At 55.4% G+C, this 4,009-nt stretch overlaps 1 long non-coding RNA gene across 1 annotated transcript in view; it reads left to right on the top strand.

The window, feature by feature from the left end:
* Nucleotides 1-1,580: 1,580 nt before the first annotated feature.
* The window catches only part of LOC306666280, a 45,865-nt gene continuing 43,436 nt past the window's right edge, over nt 1,581-4,009 (top strand). Inside the window, exon 1 of the long non-coding RNA XR_013765259.1 lies at nt 1,581-1,816. This is a non-coding gene — a long non-coding RNA (uncharacterized lncRNA). The remainder of the gene's footprint in view (nt 1,817-4,009) is intronic.

Genomic DNA, 4,009 nt, shown 5'->3' with positions numbered 1-4,009 from the left:
AACCAGCACACACATCAGGGCCGGTGCTGGGGGCCCGGGTGGCGGAGGGAATCTAGGTTGCTGACCAGATGATCTTCATATAGGGAGCATTCTGGCCGCTGCAGCAGGCAGGGTCCTTAAACCAGCCGTGCTGCCGTGAGGGCACTGTGAGATGTTTTACAATTCTCAGCCTTATATGTTGTGCTTTTCTGATCACTTTCTTTTTTCTCTTTTTCATTTGCTTGTTCGCAATAAGCATAAATTTGGTATAGTCTATAAAAAATTTAGTGTGAAGGGTTATCCTGCCCTCAGAGAGTCAGAAGGAGGTGCCAGGAACGCCAGGGTGTCTAGAAGCTGGAGGTGAGAAAACAGTTTCTCCCAGGACCCAGGCGGAACCAGATCTGCGTTAGCCCTGGGAGACCTGTCTGGGGCTTCTTGTTCAGTGTCACAGGACTGAGGGGCTTGCTCTATAGAGAGTGGAGTGGACATTTTCAACTCACGCTTTGCATTTGGGTTGCATTTCGTGAGTGCTCCGGGTGTGGCAGGATTTCTTGTGCATCTGTTGTTCGTTCTGACATTCCTGCAGACTTTCCAATGCTCCTGTCTGCTCAGAAGTCTGGTGGGGTCCAGGAAGAGTCCCCACGTTACTGGGGGGACTAGCACATGGGGTGTTTATGATAGCAGCTTGAATGTCACAAGTATGTTCCTGTTGACAGGTACTAGCCAGGAATTCACCAAGCGGGAAGGGGAATTCAGGTAGAGAGCCACACACCAACAGTGTAGATGTTTTCCTTCCTGTTTTAGAAAGGACAGGACTGAAAGTCCAGGTGGTGAGACACAAGAGGACTGTCCCCAGAAGCCACCCTGGGTCATCTGTTTTGTTGTGCACTGTCTCCCACGGACACTGCCAACCCAACACAGGCTGTGCATGCTGCAGACACTGAAATGCACACACGCTCAAACATGCAGGAACACCCACACGTGCCAGCACTCCCACAGACAGGCTCAGCTCACACATGTACAGATGTACTCAGGAGCAGTTCCTCTGCACACACACACTCATGCTTGCACACACTCATGCACGCACACACAGGCTCACTGTCTGGAGCAGTGGGGACCTGCCCACCTCCACAAGGTGCAGTGAGGTGGACACAGTGGGAGGGGACCCGGAGGAAGGAGTTCATCTGTGGAACTGTTATCAGTAACTACACAGAAGGTCCAAAGGTCCTTGCTCTGCAGGAAAAACATCACACTTCATAAAACCAATGTTTATTCAAAAAGTCTATTCCGAAATCCTAGAAAGCATAATAAATACCTGTACAGTGGCTGCTGTCTCAAATGCAAATACAATGCGCTGACATGAAAACGATCTGTAAACATGACCGCTGAGCTTGTAAACAACGTGCCGAGCCGGAGGAGCCAGTGGAGGAGTCATCCACAGGATGACCAGGACAATGTGTGGAGTCCCCTCCCCTGCCCCACCCTGGGACCTACAGTGTCCTCTGTCCCAGCACACTGATGACTTTAGGAGAGGCAAGGGGCAATGAAGCAAGTGGAGTGGAACGGAGAGCGCAGGCGCCAGGACGAACATCTCAGCACACCCAGAAGTGTCGCCACCCAGAACAGTACCGGCTGATGTCAGAGGCCATCGTCCCTCGAAAATCCGACCAGCCTTCCAAGCATCCACACGCAGCGTAGTGAAAAGTCACGCACGGGCCTGACCTGGGTGAGTCCTTGGTCCTCCACGCTGACTCTGCAGGTGCACCGGGCACTCTTCCCTCGGGGACTGCCAGGCGGGCCCTGGAGGCCTGGGTAAGGAAGCTGCTCAGGGCAGAGTGTGGTGGTCGCTGTCCAGAGGGACTGCCTGCTCTGCATGGAAGCAAGGGCTGCCGAGCCCTGGGGAGCATGTCATTTGTGCAGATCATCGGAGCCTTCCGTCCACTGGCAGGTCCAGTGACACCTGTATCACACACCCCCGCCACTAGGAAACCACCCTTTCAAGTTGAGTTGAAAGCTGTCCACGTGACTTCTTTGGACTGACTTTCTGTGGATGGACTTCGAGTGCCATTTTGTTCTGGGAAGGTCAAGGTGTTCCACAGACTCGGCAGGGCTGCGTGGACATCCACTGTCACATGCGTTCACTCACGTCAAGCACAGAATTTGGTGTGACACCTCCTTATCCCTTTGGCATGCTCATGGCTCAGAATGTAAGGCATGTAACGGGCACTGTGCGGCCACGTGAGCCCATGCGGGACGGGCCCGCCCACTTCCTTGGGGATGCGTCTTACCACTGTCCCTTCCTCTCCCTCCGCGGAACTCAGGAGCTGGAAGCAAACCCACCAACCCAGGCCAGAGGCTCAGGCAGCTTGTGCCCATGGAGCAGGCAGAAGGTTCAAATGCCTTCTGCTCATTTCTAGGATCAAATCTGGGACTTTGAAAGGCTATCCACTTTTCCCCAGGTTTCTGATAAGAAATGAAATAATTCAGAGCCCAATCCAAAATGATCAGGGATGTTAATTTAGCCTTGGGAAAAGCATTCTGAACTGAGAAAACGCAAGGAATGGCTGATAGCACTGCGAGAGCAGAACGTGATCTATACCCCACCTTTTTGTGGTTCTCTGAAGAAAAGAAAAAGCCTCATGGAATAAATCTTGTGGAACAAGTTTATATTTTAAGGCCTGAAAACAATTAGACCAAGCTACGGAGTATTCTCCAGATGCAGCACTTGGTTGGGGAGCGGGAAGCTGGGTCCTAGGGTGAGTGAGACAGAGGAAAGAGAAACAATGGAGCATCCATGGTCCTAGGGGAGCCTGCTGGGGTCCTGGGCTGGGTGGAGGGAGAGGCCCTCCAGCCCAGGTGGCAGGCTGGGGCATCCCTGGACTCGGGGAACACAGGAGTCACTCCTGGAGGCTGGCTGGGCCTGGGCCTGCTGCCAGGAAGGGTCTCACTCTGTTTTACTCCACAATGGGTACACGGCTGGGCCTGCCCTGCCCCATGGCCACTCCAGGGCACACACCTCACCAGGGGACACTGAACATCACTGAAGTGTGGATTTAAAAACAGAGCTATGTAACAGAAGCACAAAACACAGCACAAAACCACAGCTCCACACAGCCTCCCTCCTGGTGGTGACATGGGCCCTCCGCTCTGGGTGGACCCTGCCTGCCTGCCCTCTTCAGAAGGCCTGAGGAAGCAGGAAGTCAGAACAGTCCACTCCTCAACTCTGCAGTTCTCTGGAGAGCGAACACAGCAGACCCTCCACCTTGGGTGGGCGTGTGTGGGCTACAGTGTCTGGCCAGACCAGAGCTGGTGCCCTCCAGAGGAGGCTTCCCAGACCAGAGGCCGGTGGGGGGTAGTGTGCTCGAGGCGGCCACTGCGGGGCAACGGGAGTGCCACCCTACTCCTTGCGGGCATTCTCTCTGCACCCTTCTGAACTGGGGCTCTGGAAGCAAAGACCTGCTGTCTGACCCCTGGGTGGGCTCTCTGCTCCCATCGAGGCAGCAGTGGAGGCAAGGAGACCACCCCCGCACCTTACTCAGGAGCCAGAGGGCATGAGGGACAGTTCTTTGGACAGCTATGCAGGGACCAGGCATCTAACCCGGATGCCCCAGTGCCAACCCAGGCATCGGCTGGACCACTCTGCAGCCCTCCTCTGTAATGACGGGACACCTGTGCCAGGAGTCTGACCACATCCCTGGCTTAGACTGGACAGGACGTCTCCCTATAGACATAAGCCATGGTAGGAAAAGCCCCTGAGGCTCCGAGGACCCGGGCTCCAGCGTGGCAATGTGAGGTGACCTGCATTCATTTGGTTTCGCTTGGGAGTGAAGGAGAGCGGGTTGCAAGGTCCCTGTGGCGCGGCTCTGAGAAGTCACTGGGTCGGGACCCTCTCTGGGTTGAAAAGGAACACAGAAACAGCGAAGGCCAGCTCTGCCTTCATGTTGGGTGTGTGGTCCCTCCAGGTGCCACGAGCGGGGCCCTGCGGCGGCGTCTGCAGGCCTGAGAGGACGCTGGGCCGGCAGGTGGGGCG

The sequence above is a fragment of the Sciurus vulgaris genome (assembly GCF_902686455.1).
Source record: "Sciurus vulgaris genome assembly, chromosome: 7".
In the NCBI taxonomy this organism is placed as follows: domain Eukaryota; kingdom Metazoa; phylum Chordata; class Mammalia; order Rodentia; family Sciuridae; genus Sciurus; species Sciurus vulgaris.
This window is presented reverse-complemented; position numbering and strand designations above follow the sequence as displayed.